Source organism: Lucilia cuprina, chromosome 2 (genome assembly GCF_022045245.1).
Source record: "Lucilia cuprina isolate Lc7/37 chromosome 2, ASM2204524v1, whole genome shotgun sequence".
NCBI lineage: Eukaryota > Metazoa > Arthropoda > Insecta > Diptera > Calliphoridae > Lucilia > Lucilia cuprina.
In genome coordinates this window covers 39,429,717-39,454,100 of record NC_060950.1, presented here as the reverse complement: position 1 = coordinate 39,454,100, position 24,384 = coordinate 39,429,717, and the positions used below count along the sequence as shown (strand labels likewise).

Below are 24,384 nucleotides of genomic sequence, written 5' to 3'. Positions count from 1 at the left end.
TAGTGAAAATTACTTTTAAAGGTGTAAAAATTTTAAAATTTTGTTTAACTATTTTTAAATTTTGATTCATAACTCTCATTATACAAACCATACAACTTAGGAAAATGAAGAATATTTTGGATGAATATGGTTTAATTATATTGCTTCGTTAAGTTGTGAGCATGTTTTACACAGACATACGGACATAGATAAATCGGCTCAGAATTTGATAAGGACCCAGAATATATATACTTTTTTGGGTCTCATGTGAATATTTTTTTGGTGTTGCACCCGGAAGGACAAAGTTATATATACCTTCTATCAGGGGAAAACGGGAAATTTAATTTTATTCATACTTATTGAACCGATAATAATAAAATTTAAACAATAGCTTATTTACTCAAACAAAATAAGCTATTGGTATATTATGCCTGTTGATTTTGAATTTGGTATAAAGCTGTCATCAAAACGTAAGGATAATGAAAACTTTCCCACGAGCAAGATGACCTTAAGAATTGGTGCGGAGAAGAATAAAAATTACTAGTGATAAAATGAAGATCAGATACGATCAAGTAGCAATTTCTGAAGGATTTAACGAAGGCAAACTAGTACTACTATGTAGCATATATGGGCGCACTGCAGTATGATTTTACTGCATTACACATTTCAGTAATCAGTAAATTTTTACTGGTAACTGAAATTGTTTTCAGTATTCAGTAAACTTTTTGAAAAAAATTTTTCAATGCTGAATAATGTTTCAGTAAACAGTATAAGATACTGGTAATGCAAATCTAACTGAATACTGAAATTTTTTTATGCATTACTACTAAAAAATATTATATTTAAATAAAATTCTCATACAGCTATTATCATATTGATTTTTTTTTAATTTGCATACAGCTAAGTTGTTACAATCCCAAAAAGTAAAATTACTGTCACTATAACTACTTGTGATGATAAATATGTATTATATTAAAAAATATGCTGAAAATACAATTTTCAGTACATTATTAGATTGTGCGGAATACTGTTAACACATTTTCAGCAATCAGTAAAATACTGAATTTTTGCAGTAATCAGTGAATTTTTTCAGTAACCAGTAAAAACTTACTGAATACAATTTTTTTTTTCAGTAATCAATAAAACTTTACTGAATACTGAACATTTTTTCAGTTTTTCAGACATCTAAACATACATAACGAAAAACAAAATAAACAAAGCAATAAAACCAACCTACATCCAAATATACGAACAGAATTCACAAAAAGAAAACAAAAACAAATTACATAACTCAATGAAGCCAACAGCATTCAAACATACAAAACAAAATACACAGCTGAATATCTTTTTCCAATTCATGGTGTTGTTGTTGCTTTTTTTAACAAAGCATAAAAAATATGTCTTTTTTATGAAATTTTTAGAGGTTGCCTCGGATTTTTGCTCATACCTCAGTTATTTGCTGATTTTAACTAGCGATCTTCTCGAAAGCATGTCTAACAGAATTATTAAAGTTTCGGATCTCGTCGATATCTGGGGTCCTCTAAAAACTTAAAAACTAATCGACTCCGCTATCTATAAGGATCCAGAATATATATACTTTATAAGGTCGGAAAATTATATAAAAGAAATTACAAACGGAATGACAAACTTATATATACCCTTCCCACGAAGGTAAAGGGTATAAAAACTAAGCGACGTGGTATACAAAAATATATAAGAGAGCCCATGATGCAAGATAAAGGTTCTACACCTAGAACGACTAATCGCATGTGGGAAATGTAAATCTGTTATAGTTGTGTTATTTATAAAAGCGTTTGTGTAAGTAAAGTGTTTATCTCATGTTTAAACAATTTTCAAAGGAAATTTGACAAACGTTTTACAGATTATTGTATAATCATAAACATATGGATGTAACTGCATCCATAAAATTTATTTGCCTACATTCCCAATTAAATTTTTGTAATTTTACTTACCAGAATATGCACCAATACACACAAAAGGAATGATAAGCAGTAGTCCACGAAGTATTCGTATATGTTGTAAAATAGAATACATCATTTAATTGACAATAGTCCTCAATAAAATATTGTATCTGCATCCGCCATTGACATTTATTTTAGTTTGATTTCTTATAAAATCGAGACTTCTTGCTAAAAAACAAATTATTACAAATAGTATCAATATTAATTTGTTCAGACTGAAAAGAAATATTATTTTATGATTTATTACTTATGAAAATGTGAACAAAGATATGTGTATTAAACATATAAATTTGTATAGTGTAATAACTTTTTATAAATGCTTTTAAAAACTAAAATAAAATTATACTAAATAAACTTAAATGTCTCATTAAGTAATCTCAATAATTCAATAATATCTGAGTTTCGACTTAAAAATTTGTAATCTCCTAGAAAAGGATTAATATGCTTAATTCTTTTACTTTACATTTCAATTTAATTAATTAAGAAATCTTTTTTATATATGATATACAAACAGGTAAGAATGACCGCCGATTATTATACCCTCCACCACTATCAGTTGTAATGAAGGGTATCTATAGCTTTGTCATTTCATACGTAACACCAAAAAATATGAATGTGAGACCCAACAAAGTATATATAATATTAATTCTTAAAATTCTGAGTTGATTTCTGTCTATCTGTGTAATACACGAAGCAATATAAATTCAAGTCATTTTGTATACAGAGTCTCTTATAAGTATTCGAATTTAGGTATTCTAGCGAAAGAAACCAAATTTAATAATATTTTTTGTATGCAAAATAATTAAATACATTTGTTATATTATCTAGGCAGTCCTTAGGTTTCATATCACAATTTTTATAACTTTTTTGCTTAAAATAGTATAAGGGGTTACTATCAACCGAAGGGATATATTTTTTGGCCCATTTGGGTCACAATTTTGGGGCGATTTTACCATCTTTATAAATAATATCATTAAAAAGGTGGATTTTGACCATATTTTCATTTATTTTTCCCTTTTTTTCTAGAATAAATCCAAAATTTTATATTGAGATATATTAGACTCCTTGAGGTATCTAAAGGTAATATATTTTGTTATAAGGATATGTACTTAAACGTTCCATGATGTATTTATGGGATCGTTCTTCTGTTTCTTATTGAATTATCTGGCTCTTAAGCCCAGTTGGCTAGTATATATTGATATAGATATTAACACATATATATTTTCAATTTTCTCGACATTGTAGCGGAATACGAGTCCAAAACATGCCTTAACAAAACGTCATCCTCTACAGTAGATTTAAGTTTTTACTAGTTATAACTTTCACGCTTATGTTGCCCATCACAATAACACTATCATCGTGAAGAATATTTAACCAGATATAAATATTTTGGAGTTGATATGGAAACATTCAGCCTGTAATCCATTGGTTATAAAATGTATAAAAGTTGATATCTAAAAAAATACATACCAGGCAACTTTCCTCGAAAATGTTTTACACTAGTATTATAAAAATGGACTAATGTTCTAATAAGTTGAATTAGCTACAGAAGAATGATTCCATTAATATATCTTGGAACTGTTAAATACAGATTTTTGTAACAAAAAATATTTGTTCAATTTACAATCGATGTTGTAGCCTTGTATGCGTTGTATGTCAGCAGCTGCTGCAATAGTCATAACAATGTTGTTGGTATTTTCTATGCAAAAGTTCTATACAACTCTTACGACAATTTTTCATATATTTTTCGAATGTCGTAAGAAAATTCAGTGTTGTCAATTGTTTATTTCAGCAAAAAAATAAAAATTCAATCGATTTTGGCATAAAAAACGATAAAGTGGTAACACAGAAATCACAAACAAACAGCTGTTTACCAAAACAAAACAAAAATTTAATTAAAAACTGTTTATTTATTAGTTTAAAATGTGTAATAATGAAAATAATATAATTTTAAATAAAAAGAAATTAATTTGGTTTATTTTGCTCGTTTAATTAGTTTAATATTATTTGTTTTTTTTTACTTTTGACATTGTTTGTTTTGATTGTTTTTTTATTGTGAACATAAACTTATGACTTGCTACAAAAATCTGTTCACAATCGCTGTTACTACACTTTAGTAGATACAATATACAACTTGATTGTGAATTGAACAATTATTTTTAGATATGCCAAGGGGTCTATTAAGTCCCAATATAGAATTTTAGTTTTATCTCTGGAAAAAGGGGGAAAAATTACAAATATTGCCAAAAATCGCATTTTAATGATATTATATAAAAAGATGGTACTATCCCCAAAAATATATCCCTTCGGATGATAGTAACCCCTTAAACAATTTTAAGCAAAACAAGTAAGAGTGTTATATTCGGCTATGCCGAATCATTTATACCCACCATCAAATCACTGCCATATAAATGAACTTTGATATTTTGAATATTTTATTATTATATATCGATATTATTGAGAACATCAGGGTAACATTTGAAAGATGTCCATTAATTGGGGTTTTACTATTGACAGTGCTAATTTTACATATACATAAGGACCAATTCTCATAAAAGTCTGTTGGAAGATTTCAGTTCCTTATTTGTTTAAAATTCCATCGATCTACTTGTATTTTAAAGCCATTAAGGAGCATTAAAGTCATAAAATATGGTAGAGATTTTAAATCAAAATTGTTTTATGTCGAATTGCATTGCTGTATTCGTATTTTTCGCGTCATTTTCTGGTGCGGAATTTATATGGCGTGATATCATTATGGACTGATCCTCATAAAAATTGATAGAGAGATTTCGGTTCCTTTAGAAGAGATAGAGATATTAGCTTACACGAAACTAGTTTATGTCGAATTTCATAAATCTACTAGTATTTTTAAGCCAGTACTGAGCTTTAAAGTAATTTTCTGAAGGGGCCTTATATGGGGGTAGCGTCAGTTATAGACCGATCTCGGTAAAATTTTGTAGAACGATCTTGGTTCCTACAGTTCATGTTTATATCGAATTTCATCGCTTTACTAGTTTTTTAGCCCAGTAATTAATTTTTTGATGGGGACATTATAAGGGGGTAGGTAAATTAAGGCTCGATCCACATAAAATTAAGTGAAGAGTTTTTGACTAGCAAGGAACTTAATTGAGTCGAATTTTATTACTATACTCCTATTTTTAGGCCAGTAATGGGCCTTAAAGTATTTTTCTGATAGAGACCTTATGTTGGGGGTAGGGTCAACTATGGACCGATACACATAAAATTTGGTAGGGAGATATTGCCTAGTATAAAACTTATTTCTGGGAAATTTGGTAAAGAGATTTTGGCTAGTATAAAACTTACTTCTGTTAAATTTCATCGCTGTAGTCGTATTTTAAAGCTAGTAATGAGCGTTTAGTAGTTATATGGAGGGACTTTATATGAGAGGTAGGGTCAATTATGGACCGATCCACATAAAATTTCATAAAGATTTTTTGGCTGGTAAGACACTTACTTATATCAAATTTCATCGCTATATTCGTTTGTTTAAGCCAGTAATGAGCATTAAAGTCATTTTCTGAAGGGGACCTTAAATGGGGGGGGTAGGGTCAAATATGGACCGAACCACATAAAATTTCATAAAGAGGTTTTGGCTAGTAATAAACTTACTTATGTCAAATTTCATCGCTATGCTTGTATTTTTATGCGAGTAATGAGCGTTAAAGTAATTTTCTGAAGGGGACCTTATATGGGGGTAGTGTCAATTATGGACCGATATACATAAAATTTTATTGAGAGATATTGGCTTGCATGAAACTTATGTGTGTCGAATTTCATCGCTATATTCCCATTTTAAGGCCAGTAATGAGCGTTAAAGTCATTTTTTGAAGGGGACCTTATAGGGGGGGTAGGGTCAATTATGGACCGATCCACATAAAATTTCATAAGAGAGGAGTAAGAAACTTTCTAATGTCAAATTTCATCGCTATACATGTATTTTTAAGCGAGGAATGAGCGTTAAAGTCATTTTCTGAAGGGGACGTTATATGGGGGTAGGGTCAATTATGGACCGATATACATAAAATTTGGTTGAGAGATATTGGCTTGCATGAAACTTATGTGTGTCGAATTTCATCGCTATATTCCTATTTTAAGCCAGTAATCAGCTATTTAGTCATTTTCTAAAGGGGACCTTTATGGGGGGTAGGGCCAATTATGGTCCTATGTCCGGCATAATGCAGAATTATTTTGCAGATGTCATAAAACTGACCTATGCGAAATTTTATGGTATTTGCTTCATAAACAACGAATTTGTGAATATTTGAAGCTATTTGTACAATATTCCGGGGGGTACATTTGTATTGGGGCAATGTGAAATTGGGGGTCTTAGAGCAATATTTCGATGTGTTACACACGGAATGACAAAATCGATATACCCCCATCGTTTTTGATGGTGGGTATAAAAACATTTGATTCCAATTTTATGTTTCGTATAATATGATGAAATGTGAAATACTGGAAAAATTCGAATACTTTTGTGATGTAATTTTATGGACTTCTTTTAAAAAAAGCTTAATTAATTTAAGTAAATATACATTTTTGAAATTTTAACAAAGTGTGATATGAAACCTTAGTACTGTCTAGATAATATAACATTATTTTTGTACGCAAAAATTTATTAAATTTGGTTTCTTTTCATAGTATACCTAAATTCGAATACTTATGAGAGACACTGAATTGTTATACGGAATTTTTTAGATAATTAAACGTTTGTAATAAAAAGTAGCTTGCTGGTGGTGGGTATTTAGGAATCGTGTTTTTTTAATAGCAAACCATTTAATTTGTTTTTACCTTACTTCCGGAATATTTTTCTCAATTTAGCCGAATTTTACCCTTTAGTGGACTTAGTACCCGAATTGCAAAATAATATAACAATAGCTTATTTTATTTCCCTAAAAACATAAATATCAAGTTTCGGGGGAAAAAGTCTCTACGTAAAAAAGGACTTAGTTTTGGAACATAGCATATTTATTTTTTAAAATTATTTAGACAAAACCAAAAGCAACATTTTCTCAGTATTTTTTTATGTTCAACTTTTTTGTTTTATCCAGCTTTTTAAAACCCAATGTTAAGCTTTTTGCGAATCGAAACCTGGCAACCCTGATTTTTTGACAAGTATTAATATTCAGTATTGTAGTCTGAAAATATTTTAAGGGATATTTGGGATCAAACAATACTTGTTGGTGTCTATTTTTGTGGCCACATAGTTATTTTGAGGACGGTAATTAGAGTTGAAGTCATTTCTACAAGGAACCTTATATGGAAGTAGGTTCAATTATGCACCAATTCCCTTCAAATTTTGTAGAACGATTTTGATTCATACATGTCATGTTTATGTCGAATTCGTTGTTGTACTCGCAATTTTAAATCGTTAAATTATCTTCTGATGGGGACCTTTTACTGGGGATAGGGTAAATTATAGAGTTTTGTAGAATGATTTTGGTTCATACAAATTATATTTTTATATGTATGTCTAATTTCTAATTAAAGTAATTTCCTAATGGAGGCCTTATATGGGGGGTAGGGTCAAAAATGGTCCGTTCCCAACAAAATTTTGTAGAGATATTTGGGAACATAAGAAACATGTTTATGTCGATTTTCGTTACCATATAGTTATTTTAAAATCGGTAATTAGAGTTATAGTAATTTCTACAGCGGGTCAATTATGGGTGGATTCCCTTACGATCTTGCAGATTTTGGTTCATACAATATTTCATAGAGATATTTGGTGTCATACAAAACTTGTTTATTTCATAACCAGGACAAGGATTTTCATGCACTTAAAAATTTAAAATATGCATTTACAAGATGCACTATAAAATGAGAAAATTTGCACAAAAAATGTGAAAAATATACACCAAAAAATATTTTTTGTGAAGGTACATATTAGAGTATTCAAACGATTAATCGTCGATCGGTTAATCGATTAATTTCTGACGATTAATCGTTCGAATAAATGAAAATTGTCAAATTTCAAATAACGAATAAACCGAATAATTTCTATCAATTAACCGATTAAGAAAAACTCCCTATTTAGCAGTAAAATTACTATATATTTTCTACATAATTGAATATTTTTATTATAAATTTTCTTCTTTTCTTAATTTCTTGATAATTTTTCTATAATAAAGAAAATTTACTTGATAATTTTTGAAAAGAAATCATGGAAATAATTATATAGCATTTATTTCTACAACCAGTTTTTTGGGAACATTGTTGTGTTCTTAAGTTTTTCCAATAAGTTCTTCAACAACAGTTATAGTTGAACTAGTGTTTAAGGGAACTTATGAATTCTAGAACTCGTTGAAAATCTTAAAAACAGTAATTTCTTTATATAGAAAAGCATTTCACATAAACGGGAATGGTTTATAATATTTGAGAAGAATTAAACATACAATTATAGTGAAAGAAGTGAAAATAATAATTTTGTTTATAAACCGTTCAAAAGTTATTTTCAAACATGAAAAAATCTATGGTTACAGGAAACTGTGGACCATAAGTATTAACTCTGTGTACTGAGTTTTTCATAATCGGCTCATTAAAGGACTTTAAAGTTTAAAAGACAACCGATTTCAAAAGATGAATTCCAAATTTATATTAAAAAGTTGGCATTAATATTAATTTCAAATGAAGGTTGCTTCCTTTGCTTCGAAATAATATAATTTATTTCAAATCATCAAGAAAGAATTGAAAGTCTTATAGAAAATTTGTCAAAAAAAGTAGTTAAAAGTTTTTGTTTCGAAAATGAAATGTTTTTAAATTTAATTTCTTTTTCGTTTTTTTTTTCTAAGTGAGACATGTAAATAATATATGTATATAGAATGTACAAATTACCAGCATCCATTTGACACCAATATTAGCATCATAAAATGCATATAAATATTTCAAATATTTGTTTGTAGTCCTTTAAACTTTGAAATCGTTTTATAAGGACATAAAAATCGGAGTATGCAGAATTGCTATAAGTGTTATCTATTTTGATAGCTTGTTTTCAAAATTGTTACTGTGTATAATACGAAGAAAATTATTGTAAAAAGCAATAGTAACATCTAGTTTCTTTTTGTTCGAATAACCGAATAATTTTTAATTATCCGATTATTAACCATCTAACGTAAAACCTCAAATAATTATTTGTCAAATAAACCGAATAAGACAAAAACCCGAATAATTGAATACTCTAGTACATATTAAAAGATATTTAGATCTTAAGTTTTTGACAACAATAAGGTTTTTAAGGACTGCTTTATGTACTAAAATACCACTTTAACGGAACAACGACCTTAAGAATGACAAATTTAATGACTAAGAAACAACAGTAAATAATATATATTATTTTTCTGAAAGTGGAAAGCTTGATAGCAATTCTAATAAAATTTGGCGAATGAATGAATGTATTTTTGTATAAATAATATTTCTTCCTAATGCTACCGTTTGGTAATGTTTTTAGGTGAATTATGTACGTGAGAGAGAAGTAAGAACAAAATTTCATCAAGTTATTTTTTTATATGGACAGACTCAGAAATTGATACTGAACCGGCAATTTAAGGACCAATATTTTGGGCGCTAAAATTAGCAGCACAAACTTAAAACTTCCGGAATATTGTGGTTATAAAAATTAAATAAAACAAGTATGAATGTATAGTCGGGCGTAGCTGACCATATGATACCCTACACCAGTCAGTATGTATGTATGTTAAAAATGGGGATTATTTAAAAAAATAAAGCATTTGGTTTTTTAACTTTATTTCTGAATATTTTTACTTCTTTTTTGGCAAAAAAACGACTTTTTACAAGAGGACACAAAGGGGAGTTGGTCAAAATATGACCCGATCCTTAAAAATGTTGGTAGGGGGAGTTAAGTCTACTTCAATATTATTTATGTAAAATTTAAAAGTGTTATTAGTGTTTGTATGTGAATTTTGACCTTAAAGTCATTTTCTGAAGGGGCGTTTGTATGGGGGCTAGGGTCAAATGAAGCCCGATCATTACAAAAATCGGTAGTGTCATTTAAAGTTCTGTAAAACTAAGTTTTGTTTTAGATCATTTAAATTAATTATAAGCCCAAAGGCCCTATTTGGGGGCTAGTCGAAATAATGCACCGATTTTAACCATTTTCAATAGGTTTCGTCCTTGGGCGTGTGTGCCAAATTTCATCCAATTATCTAGAAAATTGCGGCCTGTTTGCATGGACAGCCACTCAGCCAGATGGACGGACATAGCTTAATCGACTCAGAAAATGATTCTAAGCCGATTGGTATACTTATTTTTGTATGTTACAAACATATTTTTGTATGTTACAAACATCAGTACAAACCCAATACACCCTCCCCACTAAAGTGGTAGGGGGTATAACTATGTAAAGCAGTACCAAACTCTAAGCATATGTTAGTAAAAAATTACCTAACTTTAAATATGTGTTAGTAACAAAAATTTTTATGTAAACACACAGATATAAAAAAATACAATTTTAAATTTGTTTGAATTTCCAATACCAAAAATTGAAACTCAGATTGAAAATAACAACAACAATGAAATGTCAATAAATTCTTAATGAAAAAAGCTTGAAAACTATTTAAAACAAGTATGAATGTATAGCGGGGCGTAGCTGACCATATGATACCCTACAGTATGTTAAAAATGGAGATTATTTAAAAAAATAAAACATTTTTAGCCATTTTTGCAAAATGAACGTATGCGACTTGATTTTCGATTTTCGTTTTTTTATAGAAATCGATAATTTAAGTCTATTAGCATCATCTCTGAAAATTTCATAGCAATAGGTCCAATGGTTTCAACTTTACATGAAAAAGAAACAAGTATGAATGTATACACCAGTCAGTATGTATGTTAAAAATGGGGATTATTAAAAAAATAAAGCATTTGGTTTGTTTTTTTAACTTTATATCGGAATATTTTTACTTTTTTTGGCAAAAAAAAGAGATTTTTTTAAGAGGGCTTAAAGGGGAGTAGGGCAAAATATGGCCCTATCCTTAAAAATGTTGGTAGGGGGAGTTAAGTCTTCTTCAATATTATTTATGTAGAATTTAAAAGTGTTATTAGTGTTTGAAAGTGAATTTTGACTTTAAGTAATTTTCTGAAGGGGAGTTTGTATGGGGGATAGGGTCAAATGAAGCCCGATCATTAAAAAATCGGTAATGTCATTTAAAATTCTATAAAACTAAGTTTTGTCGACTTTTAACCAAATTGCGGCCTGTACCTTGCGCACAAGGTTTACATGGACAGCCAGCCAGCCAGCCAGCCAGACGGACGGACGGACGGACATAGCTTAATCGACTCAGAAAATGATTCTAAGCCGATTGGTATACTTTAAGGTGGGTATAGGACGAATATTTTTGTATGTTACAAACATCAGCACAAACCCAATATACCCTCCCCACTAAAGTGGTGTAGGATAAAAAGACTTAAATACACACTTATTTTCTGTTTATGAATTCGTAACAGCAAGGTGTCGGTTACGTCTAAATATTCGTTTAAAATATATTAAGTTGATAGAAAAATTTTAACAAATTAACGTATTAAATTTGTTTTTGAATGAAATGCCACATATCTGAGTATAATTGTAATAAATTCATGTAATTATCACTATGCCATTACAATTTATGTGCTAAAATTTATTATTTTCTATAACTTTTTATGAATTTAATTCATTCTAATTACATTACATTTATGTTATTTCCATATAACCAACTCTTATATTTGGTTGTAAAATTGTGGATTTCGGGAGGCGGACCTGTATATGGACTCTTAATGAATCAATAGTCCCAGAATTTACTTATTTATTCGATATAAGGCGAATTGTACTACAATGTATGGATATTAATGTGGGTGTTTTTCAGAATGGTCTTTAATAAAGTATTTGGTCAATTGTGGACCGAGGTCTATAGAATTTAAACGCCTTATTAGTTTTAAAAACAAAAGTTTTTTGTAGAATTTTTTCATACATTTTTAATTTTTGAAAGATTTATTAACTGCAAACTTATTTTCTGTATGGAAAAATCATTGAAAAATCAAATATTGCCTGATATCTGTAATACTTTCCAACATAATTTACAGGTATATATCACCGACTTCTGCAAAATTTTATAGCGATTGCAACATAAACAACATATATATTAATGTTTTGACTATTTCCCAGGAGGTACTTGTATTGAGGCTAAGTGAAATCATGAACCGTTTTTGCCCATTATTAACACAAAACAATATTTGTCATCAATAAGCATTTTTAACGTTCGGAACCTATCCGGTTTTCAAAAAAAAGACTGACTTACAGACATCGCTATTAAAATCTTATAAAAAAGTATTTATTACACTATTAATTTTCAGTTTGTTCTTACTCACAGGGACACACTGTGGTAATTCTGATATGAACAGAGTATACTCTGAACATATCTGGACAAGGAAGGAAAGTCTATGGTATCATTTGTATATGATACCTTTCATCCATCATCATACAACCCAGCACACATCTCATTGTACGACACATTCATTATAGGTAGACGGGTGGGGTGAGGCCCGCCGTACCTCACATTCATCCCGTACGAAAGAAAATTAATAAAGTAGCGGCATCTCTTGTTGTACAACAACATCTACAACAAACACATGTAATTTGTTTTTGGAATAATTCAAGATTGTGTCAAAATAAAATTTAACAAAAAATTCCTTTCACAACAATGCACAGTGGGGCAGAATGGAAATTTTTTGGAAATAAATCTGGCATTTCTAAACGGCTGATCCGATCGGGATAAAATTTGGCGTAGGAGTATTCGAGTTTAAGTTTTGAAGATGAACCCCGCAGATGCCCCAGGGACGGAGCTGTGGCGGCTCAAAGTAGGGTACCTACGACATGTAAAATTTTTAAACTCGTGCCATTTTTTTGTTTTTCACCCAAAAGATTTTTCACAAAGATTTTTATATTTTCTGAAAGCGCTCGACGAGATCTCGAAAAAACACGCTTGGACATACTACTTATCTCTTATAATATCCGAGTTATAGGCATTTAAAAATTTAGTGATACAAAATTTACCATACCTTGGTCCGCCTTTTTTTGAATACCGGGCGTAATTTTGGACCAAATGGACTCAATTTTTTCTTGTAAGTTAGACAACAAAATTTCCAATATTATACAAGATCAGATCACTATCATTTACAGATCCAAAAATATACGTTTTTTAATTTAAAAATTCAAAAAATTTTAGATTTTTGCCGTTTCTTTGCCTAAAATGTGTCTTAACTCTTTTATTAATAAAATAAAATTTTCTTTAAGAACATATAACAATTTTATAGTTTTCTAAAAGGTTTCTTTACGCAGAACGCTTTGGCGTAAAAAACTTGTCCTATTTTTTGAAAATGTTACCACTGCGTCCTTCGAATAAATGTGGACCCTATGGGCAAAAATGTAAAAATCCCATTTTTGGGATTTTCATTCCTATTTTTGGGAATTGCGGGATGCCCTTTGACCTTTTCAATTTTTTTTGCATTTTCTTATTTGAAATGACAAATTTAACAAGCGTTGAAGATTTCATTGAGTTTTGTTCATAAATAAAGATTTTGTCATATATTACATATTTGTTAAATTTCTAAAACTATGATTTATATCAAAATTTTAATAGGGTCGCAGATAGCTACAACAATTTAGTCCATATTTATCCCTTAATATCTTTTTTTAAGTTAGATATGAAATGCTCGACCCTTTACAAAAAATTTCAAGCCAATATCTCAATTACATTCAAAAATATGTTCATTTAAACCTGTGTCCTTTAATGTCATCTTTTTCATATTTTAGTATTAAGTATGACAGAACATACATTTGGTGTTGAATAAAATATTTGGACAATTTTTAAAAATTATTTAGTTAATTATTTTATTAAAGACTATAACATTGTATACACAATAAAAAAATATAATTTTATTATGAGCCGCGCACAACAACACCTAAATCACCCCACACAAACCACCTTTCCCGCCCACCGAAATATAAAACAGAATTTAATACAATATCATCAGTTAGTATAATAGCTTTTTTTTATTTGAACTGTTTATCTTAAACATAATACAATTAATTCTTACAACCTACTTATATAGTTAATTCCTAACACTACTTATTTTCTATAAAATAATCTGTCATACCGGTATACATATCCAGAAGGTAATATAAGTCCTTTAAATCTTCCTAGTTTTGAGATGATAGAGTTTCATAACAAATCCTTCTTTTTCGCATAGTTGAAAGAACAGGATAAGAATATAGAAGTAAACTATTAAAAATATCTTCATTCTGTGATTGCCTGGAGCATTTTCTTGAGCTGAAAAGTTGAACATGCTTAAAATCTCGATTCCTCGCTTCCTGGGCTTCTTCTGTTAACTCTCCAAGTGGAAGACTATTCGATTCAATTATTATTTGACCATGACACAATACTTTGTGTACTGTTGGTGTTAGTTCCCTGGATACAGAGATACAAGTAATTTAGAAATTTCAGATGTATGTTCCCCAAATCGATTTCCATTAATTTTATGTTTACTATTCAGTGCCATTAAAATAGTGTTAACTCTTCGAAGCAACTCCTTGTCGATTCCAGTTATTTTTGAAGTAATTTCAAAATCACGAAAAAACCTTCTCGCCGTATTACCGTCATTTGTACTACCGCAACTTGGAAGTGGTTTGTCGATATTTAATCCCATCTGAACTTTAAATTCTTCTTGGATTCTGCTTTTTTCCGCAGCTCTCAGTTCTTTCAATTATTTTTTGTTGATTTAGTAAGATTCTTTGGCACACTTCTTTATTTTGTGTAAAAAGTAATCCAAAAATCGTATTCTGGCATGAAGTGGTGAAATTCCGAAAGACAGGACTTCTTCATTAATAGTTCTGCTTTTGTTTATATTTGAGAATTGCGACTTTTTCTCATTACATATTGAGCATCTCCAGAAGGAAGAAGTTTCTGTTATGGCATTGCTGACCTTTCCATCAATCATTGTTAAGCTTAGCTGATATGATACGTTAATAGAGAATTCTTTTATTTTTATGCAAATGGGCTCCAGTGCATTTATTTCATCTTTTAAATATTCCACTAAATCTTTTGTTGTTTTCTTTGACTCCTTTATATATTCAAATCCAATGGGTCTACAAAAATTTTTTGAACCCGGAATTGTATTGATCCATATATCTTCAAATGAATTTCCGATACTTGACGATGATGGATTAAGGGAATATGAACGAATTCGTAATGGCACTAATGATGACATAAATACACTTTTGTAGTCTGCTAATGTCCGACTTCCACAAACTTGTTTGTATTCTGGAAGTGCTGATAAACCGTCACATCCCCACTTACACATTAAGACAACATCACAGTTATGAATATTCCTTAGTTGGTCTTCTGAAAAGTCTGACACAATTCTTGATGCTGTGTTTTCGAGCAAAGATGATATATCAATACAAGCTTCCACATCATTAACAGCAATAGGAGATGGTAGGATAGTTTGTTTTTTTCCTGGATCGCCTTGTATGATGGTAATATATTGTGTCCTTTTTCATGCAGAGCTTTTCTTAATATTTTATACTTATTTCGACTGAGACCCAGTTCCAACATAAGCGCTATTGCTTCCTATTCAGTAAAATTTGATTGTAATGTTGGAGTTGGTATACTTTCCACTATTCGCTTAAGTCGTTTAGGTGATGCATTAGGAAGAATAGTTGCAATATGTACGGCATCCATAGGTTGGTTTTCCTTTTTCAGCATTTCGTTAAATGTATCAGCAATTTCCTCATTTGAGATTGAAAAAAGTTTTTGTGTGACCCTCTTTTTTTTTGACCTTGAACATAAGTCTACGTATGACTTGCAAGGCGCTCCTGCTGATGTGTTGTAAGTTGAGATTTCCGTAGTAGTTTCCATCCAACTACAAAATTTTAATCGAAATTTCTTTTGATTTCCATCCACATACTTACTTTTTACATCAAAAAGTTTTAAAAAGTTTTCAATTTTTGATATGCCTGTTTTGTCTACTTTTCTACTATATGTAGTTTTTATATAATTTGAAATGTCTTCAATTCTTTCTGACCCTTTTGAAGATACACTCCATAAAACGGAACACAACTCTTCGTACTTTAATGTAATCTTCATTGTAAAGTTATTAAATATGATACTTAAAATCTGAGAAGTTTACTTATATATCAATTCTTGTCATTTCCAATACAGGTATTCCAAAGTAAAAAAATTACGAACTACCTATTAACATTTAGGACTATATTACTATAACCTGTAATTCAGTCACTGATATTTCTTATTTTTACCTACATGATCATAAACGAAACAGAACGAAATGATCTGTCGAAAAAATGTAGGTAAAAAATAGTTCTATAATTCTGAAAATTTAAGCATAATAGGACCTTTCAATTATAAGGATAAGCAAACAAATAGAAAATAGGTAAATATAAGATTTAAACATGTTCTGTCATATTTAATACTAAAATATGAAAAATACGAAATTAAAGGATACAGGTTTAAATGAACATATTTTTGAATGTAATTGAGATATTGGCTTGAAATTTTTTGTAAAGGGTCGAGAATTTCCATATCTAACTAAAAATAGGACAAGTTTTTTACGCCAAAGCGTTCTCCGTAAAGATGCCTTTTAGAAAACTATAAAATCAAAAATTTTTGAATTTTTAAATTAAAAAACGTATGTTTTTGGATCTGTAAATGATATTGATTTGAAATTTTTTGTATATTATTGGAAATTTTGTTGTCTAACTAACAAGAAAAAATTGAGTCCATTTGGTCCAAAATTACGCCTGGTTTTCAAAAAAAGGCGGACCAAGGTATGGTAAATTTTGTATCACTAAATTTTTAAATGCCTATAACTCGGATATTATAAGAGATAAGTAGTATGTCCAAGCATGTTTTTTCAAGATCTCGTCGAGCGCTTTCAGAAAAACAAAAAAAGGCACGAGTTTAAAAATTTTACATGTCGTAGGTACCCTACTTTGAGCCGCCACAGCTCCGTCCCTGGGGCATCTGCGGGGTTCATCTTCAAAACTTAAACTCGAATACTCATACGCCAAATTTTATCCCGATCGGATCAGCCGTTTAGAAATGCCAGATTTATTTCCAAAAAATTTCCATTCTGCCCTACTGTGCAGTGTGAACAAAACATAAATAAAAAATATTAAGGATTTAATTATACTATTGTATATTATACAATTTATAACACTTTTAAACTACTTTAAAACCACTCTTAATTCACCGGGGGAGACATTTTAGGGAGTTATTTTATTATTTGCAGCTTTTTTCATTTTTAAATTGGGGAGTTATTTCGTAATGAGGTAAGTTAAGAAGTTTTTTTCATGACGCCAATTGAAATATTCATGTTTGTAGGAGATGTCATTGATTTCACTAAATCTATGATAGCAAAGACAAAAATGTTATCCGTCTTTATCCAATACACAGTGAGACGTTTGGCACTTTTAGAGCGACATTAATCGAATATAAGAGATATTTCTAGCACATTCTATGCAAAAAGTTAAAAAAAACTATGGGACATTAGTTTAGTTAAAAACGCTTTCAACGTTTAGATACTGTTTGGAACGGTTTAGAGTTATCCGATTTGTCATAAATGTTCAGTATTGCATGCTTTATATAAAGTCCTAATCATATAGTAGTACATATAGGCGAAACTGAAGGGGTTTTCAAAGAAGCATTTTTATTCTCTTCACACAGACGAGAATCTCTCTCTCGCTCTGAGAGAATAAAACAAACTTATGAGAACTAAACGCAATCACTAAACATCAAATTTTCTTTACAAAATTGCGAGGATATTACCACTTATTAGTTTTTCTTATCACTTAAACTTAATGTTTATTATTTTTTTCAACACTTTTCATTTATTTAAAACCCCGAAAATAATTTATATTTTACAAACGAAAAAAAATATTTTTTATTCTTTGACATTTTATTTTAATTAAAATTGAAAAATGAAAAGCTGTACATTTTAGTATTGAAAATTAAAAAAGTATTTTACATACTTTTTTAGTTCAACAAAAAAATAACAAAAAGACGTGTTTATAATACGTTTTAAGATAAAATATCTTTTCAAAACAATAAATAACTAATATTTTCATTCACTGCCATATAAAATTTCATTAATAACACACAAAGAATAACGTCCAAAAAATACATTTTTTATTTAGTACCATTTGAACAACTGTGTTTATTTTTGTGATTCTACTAATACATTCTCACCAGTTAGGTCTTTGACAGGGGACCTAGGTCCTTGACAATTAGTTTCGCCTATATACTACTATATGGTCCTAATGTATATTAGGGTGTCACTTTTAGGAAATTCTTTAAAATTGTAAAAATATTCGCAAATAATTAAATAGGATGTTAACAATAAATTTGAAATAAAAATATCCGCTGTTTTTACAAACAAAATTTATAATCATTAGATTTAAATTTGCAAATAAACAAAACATGTTTTATCTAAACAAAACTATGACCCCTGTGTCCGTGTTCTGTAACTTTCGAGTCGAGAAAAAATTATTCGACAATTTTTGTTACAGAACACAGGTACTGATTGACTTAAGCAATTGTTTTTAACAGCACCTAATGTGAGTTTACATTTATTTTTAAAATCATATTTGTTCAATTCACAATCAAGTTGTATATTGTATCTACTTAAGTGTAGCAACAGTGATTGTGGACAGATTTTTGTAGCAAGTCATAAGTTTATGTTCACAATAAAAAAAACAATCTAAACAATGTCAAAAGTAAAAAATAATATTAACTAATTAAACGAGCAAAATAAACCAAATTAATTTTTTAATTTTTATTTAAAATTCTATTATTTTCATTATTCCAAATTTTAAACTAATAAATAAACAGTTTTTAATAAAATTTTATTTTTGTTTTGGTAAACAGCTGTTTGTAATTTCTGTGTTACCACTTTATCGTTTTTTATGGCAAAATCTATTGAATTTTTTATTTATATGCTGAAATAAACAATTGACAACACTGAATTTTCTTACGACATTCGAAAGCACATGAAAAATTGTCGTAAGAGTTGTATAGAACTTTTGCACAGAAAATACCAACAACATTGTTATGACTATTGTAGCAGCTGCTGACATGCAACGCATACAACGTTACAACATCGATTGTGAATTGAACAATTAAATTCTATAGGACACAAAAGGTCGCAGCCAATTTTCATATACATATGTACAGTGTCTCTCATAAGTATTCGAATTTAGGTATAATATGAAAAGAAATCAAATTTAATAACATATTTTGTATGCAAAATTAATAAATTAATTTGTTAAATTCTCTAGACAGTTCTTAGCTTTGATATCACGCTTTTTAAAACTTTAAAAATTCACATTAACTTAAATTAATTTAGCTTTATTTAAAAATAGTCCATAAAATTACATCACAAAAATATACGAATTTTTTCTGTATTATATGAAAAGATTTTATATGAAAAGATGGTACAAAAATACAAATTTTTAGCAAAATAAATATTCGATTCTAATTTTTGTGTTTCGTATAATATAGTCAAATATGAAATACAGAAAAAAATTCGTAAGCTTTTGTGAGGTAATTTTATGGACTATTTTTAAATAAAGCTAAATTAATTTAAGTAAATGTGAATTTTTAAAGTTTTAAAAAGCTTGATATCAAAGCTAAGGACTGTCTAGAGAATTTAAGAAATTAATTTATTAATATTTCATACAAAATATGTTATTAAATTTAGTTTCTTTTTATATTATACCTAAATTCGAATACTTATGAGAGACACTGTATATGTTTCTATAGAAAATTTGCTATGCAAGATGACTGCAATTGGCTGCAGATATTTGATCTTGTAATGTCGCTTGCAATGATAAAATAATTTTTGGGAAAAAAATTGCGAAAGATATTTATGTATTTTTTTACCTAAATAAATAAATAAATAAATAAATAAATAAATAAAGAATTAAATAAATAAATAAATAAGCTTATAACTAAATAAATGTATAATAATGAATAAATATATTGTTTGCATGTTTTCAAATTTTGAATTTGTTTTATTTCCGTTGAAAAACTTAACATTGTCATTTACATTGTTTACGATGCCATCTATTGGAGTAAAGTAGAAGTATGAATATCACTCCTATCGTTCAATTGACGTTTGCATTAATATTTGTTTACGAAAATCTAATTGAATTTACGGAATAGAAATGTTACTTTTCCAAACCGCTAGATTTTTTTTATGCCAACAAAGGTTTCGTCAATGGTTTGGAGGAAAAATTCTGCCATTTTTTTTGAGGATCGCCTAGCAACAGCAAAAAATATTGTTAACATTATTTGTTAACAATATTTTTTTTTAAACAAAAATAAAGTTAATTTATAAAGAAAAATATATATATTTTTTTTAAAGGAAAAGTACAGAAGAAAACTGTAAGTAGATGTCGTTTTTTTGAGCTTCTGTTGGTTTTACAGAATATTAAGCTTAAACTTCTTTTTTTTTCTTCTATTTGCTAGTTTGCTTTCTGTGAAAGGAAACTAATTTTTTTATATTTGCAAGGCCAGAATTGCTCCAGATTGGTAGTATTTTTAATTTTTATTAAAATCGAAATTCAAGGGTAAGGTTTTCTCTATAAAATAAGATTTTTATATTGATCTGAGCAAAAATTGAATTTTCTTGAATTATAGATCAGAATCTCTTATTGCTGTTGGCTTTCATTTCTTTCTTGTTGGATTTGTTTCTAAAATTGTTGCCAACTTTAATGGTAATTTTTATATAAAGAGAATAATCTCTCTCCAGTTCAATTTAGCAAGAAAAAAACGTATATCTTTTTTTGTTCTTTTTTTTTGTTCTTTAGATTGGCACCTAATTAAAGATCAAAAAGACAAATTTCTGTCCACAAAGAAGCTGCATAATTGTATTGAGCAGAGAGTATAGTCTCAGTCAGTTTCAGCTTTTGGTTGTGTTGTGGAGTGATAGTGGTTAAAATTTTAAATGAAAACAGCAAACAAAATAATAAAAAAAAACAACAAGAAAAATTTATATAATTGAAAAAAATATTAATGAAATGGGTGAAGAAAATATATAATTCTTTTAAAGAAATTAAAAATATTGAAGATTTGAAATGATTTGAAGAAAGAGAAAATCGAAGTTTGAAAAGATTTACAAACGAAACACTCAAGAAACAATAATATTTATGTTACACGGTTAAACAAACAAAGAAAAAAAAAACAAATCAGAAAACTCAAGAAAGAAATAAATTTAAAGAAATCACTATACTAAAAAATAAAGTTAATTAAAAATGAAAGTTAAAATACCTTGAAAAGTGAATGTTTAAAGGAAATTTTCAAATTTTCAAAATAAATAAGAAATCATATTAAAATAAAAGAAAATTTAGAAAAAAAAATTAAGTTTAAAATCCGTAAAAGTAAAAAAAAAAATATTTATATATTTCATATAAATTAAAAATAATCATTTAGAAAAAAGAAAGAAATTATATGTAAAAAAAAAAATTAATAATATTAAGTTATGTGCTAAGTGTTTTCTGTCGGCTAGTGTTATTAAGGAATTTAAAAAATTTTAAATAAACAAGCTTGCTTTCTAGCTTATAATGCAATTGCATTAACAGCCTCTACATACATAAAAACACACATATGTATGTTGTTGCTAATTCTCTCAGCATTCGATTAACATTAGTATTTGGTAATGCTGTAGAATAATTGTTGTTGTTAAAAGTGTAAAGTAAATTTTGTTTGGACTTAATGTAAAAAAAAATTAATGCAATTGAATTATAAGTAATAATGAAAAAATATATTATTATAATTAATCTATTAGTAAAAACAAAAAAAGTTAAATTCAAAATAATTATTGTGCTACAGAGAACCTAAAAAGACAGTATCAGTAACTCTCTCTCTCTCTCTTAAAAAAAAAATAAATCATCATCACCTATCTACATACATGCTGCTGTACATTACGAAAGATCTTTCGTCGTGGGAGCCCAAGTTTAATGTAAGTTTCTCTTATTATGTTTTTTTTTTTGTTCTCTGTGAAAATTTTTCTTGTTCTTATTTTTTTATCTTATTGTTACTTGGGGTGAAAATTTATTAAATTTTATTAAATTTTTAAACAATAATTTAATTAATACTTTAACAAAAAAAAATATGAAACTTGAAAGTCAAATGGACTTAAAACATTTAATAATTTGTAATTGTAATTAATTTGTAAAGTTTTAATAAGTTTTAATTTGGTTCCCAATTTTTATTGCGAGAATAATTTATAGTCACATTGTAAAAGGTTGATGACTACATAGTGAAGTTATTAAAAAGAATTTATGTTTGAGTTAAGAGAGTATTATTTTTTTGATCATTTTTGTTATTTTTTTTGTTTACTATTTTTTTATTATTTAAAAACTGTCTTAAGAAAATTTAAAGTGAAAATTATTTTGTATTTTTTTTTAATGAAATTTTTTAGAAATTTTATTTAAATAAATCATAATGATTTTTGTCTAATTTTTGAAAATTTAACTGTTTGTTTTTTTAACTTTTTGGTGTAATTTGCTGTGAGGATAAGGGATTACTAAATAAGTTTGTTTTAGTTAAATTTTAGTAATCATGGTAGGGAGGGAAATCAATTGGGTTCATGACACCTTGACTCAATTCATATTTAGCTTTTAGATAGTTTTCATTTTAGTTTTTTTTTTATTTACAATATAGCATGCAAATCTTTAAAATCTTGTAGTAAGGAAATCTTACGAAGCAACAGGCCACGAACCTCCCCTCCGACGAGCAATAAGGCTGGATAGTTGCATGCTGCTTGCCTGAATATGCTTCTAAAAAAAATGTTTGTATTTGTTCTTTCTTTTTAACGTTATATGCTACAGATTTTTGGCGCCCAACGTGGGGCCCGAACAGTTTTCAGAAAAATTTTTTTTAACATCTTTTTGATCTAATGTTTTGTGGATCAGTAGTTATCTGTTCGGCTCCTAATTTTAAACTTTTTTTCTTTTTATTTAACAATTCATTACTATTACTATAATTTCATTTTCAATTCTTATTTTAGTAACATTAAATATGATGGATTTTAAAGTCTGTTAAAGCTCTTAGGCTTTCGATTTTAACCTTTTATTTTATGTTATTCTTCTTCCTCTCCTCCATCTTCTCCATCTCTTTCAGTATTTTTATTAAAACACTTTATATCTAATAGGAATTTAGATCCTGGATAGTTAAGCTAGGTCTAACCTTAGTGAGATTTGTTTTAATAAATGTACTCTAATCTACTTTCGAAGGAAATAGAAAATTCAAGAAAATTCTATCCTCAAAAGTAAAATCTTTTAAATTCTAAAATTATTCGAAAATATATAAAATTTTAAAACAATCTAAAAGCAAAATATTTTATACACAGCAGATTATAGCCATTAGTTAATATAAAATCAAACAGTTAAATAATGTATCGTTTTCAAAAGAAAGAATTAATTTACACTATAACAATATTTTATTATTTTTGTTTTTTTGTCTTCGTACTAATTTTATTATTATTTATTTTTATTGGTTTTTGCATGTTTTATTTATTTTTACGTGATTCTATTATTTTAATACTTTAATCATTTTTTTTAAATCAAATTCACTTCTTATTTTTTTATAATCTTTTTTTTAGTTTTCTTTCAATTTTAATCTAGTTTCATTTGTTTCTTTTTGTTTGAATATTTTTTTAATTTCCTTTTTTTTCTCTTTAAATCAAATCAACTTTTAATATTCTTCGATTTTATTTTTGTTTTTTTTGTTTGACATATCGAATACATTTAAAATTTGGATTTGTGTTCTGATTTTTCGATCTTTCATTCATTTCAGAATTGATTTTTGTCCTATTTTACAACTATTTTTTTTTAATTAAATAAACATTAGCATAGATTTTTCACGTTGGTTCAAGCTAGTTGTCTTTTGTAATTTACTTTGTTATTACGTATACGTAGAGTTGTTTTTTTTTGTTTGCTTTTTTTTTTAAAGAGTTATATAATACTCTTAGAAAAATAATTTTACGCAACTTTTATTGTGTTAAATTTCGATGAGATTTCATTTAGTAGGTGAGAGAGTGCAAACAATTTGAACATCGGTTTAGTAATTTCCCTGTTCCTGCTAAACTATTAATAGCATTTCCATATCCTGGAAGTAAAAATTCCTTTTAAAAGCGGAAACAATTTATAATTCGTTTAGAGTTAATAACATTTTTCGATTTTAGCACTTTCTTTGCATTGAAAATTAGTTTTGGGTTGATTTTTTTATTTTTTTGTATTAAAGAAAATGAATCGTGATAGTCTTGTCCCTAGTGACAAATCCACTTCATGTGAGTTATGTCGATGTCTTATTTCTTCAAAAACTAGTCAAATACA

The 24,384-nt window shown here is 28.1% G+C and overlaps 1 long non-coding RNA gene across 1 annotated transcript in view; it reads right to left on the bottom strand.

Annotated features, from left to right (window-relative positions):
* The window catches only part of LOC124420426, a 63,677-nt gene that overhangs the window by 24,596 nt on the left and 14,697 nt on the right, over positions 1-24,384 (bottom strand). Inside the window, exon 2 of the long non-coding RNA XR_006941196.1 lies at positions 1,953-2,129. This is a non-coding gene — a long non-coding RNA (uncharacterized LOC124420426). The remainder of the gene's footprint in view (positions 1-1,952; positions 2,130-24,384) is intronic.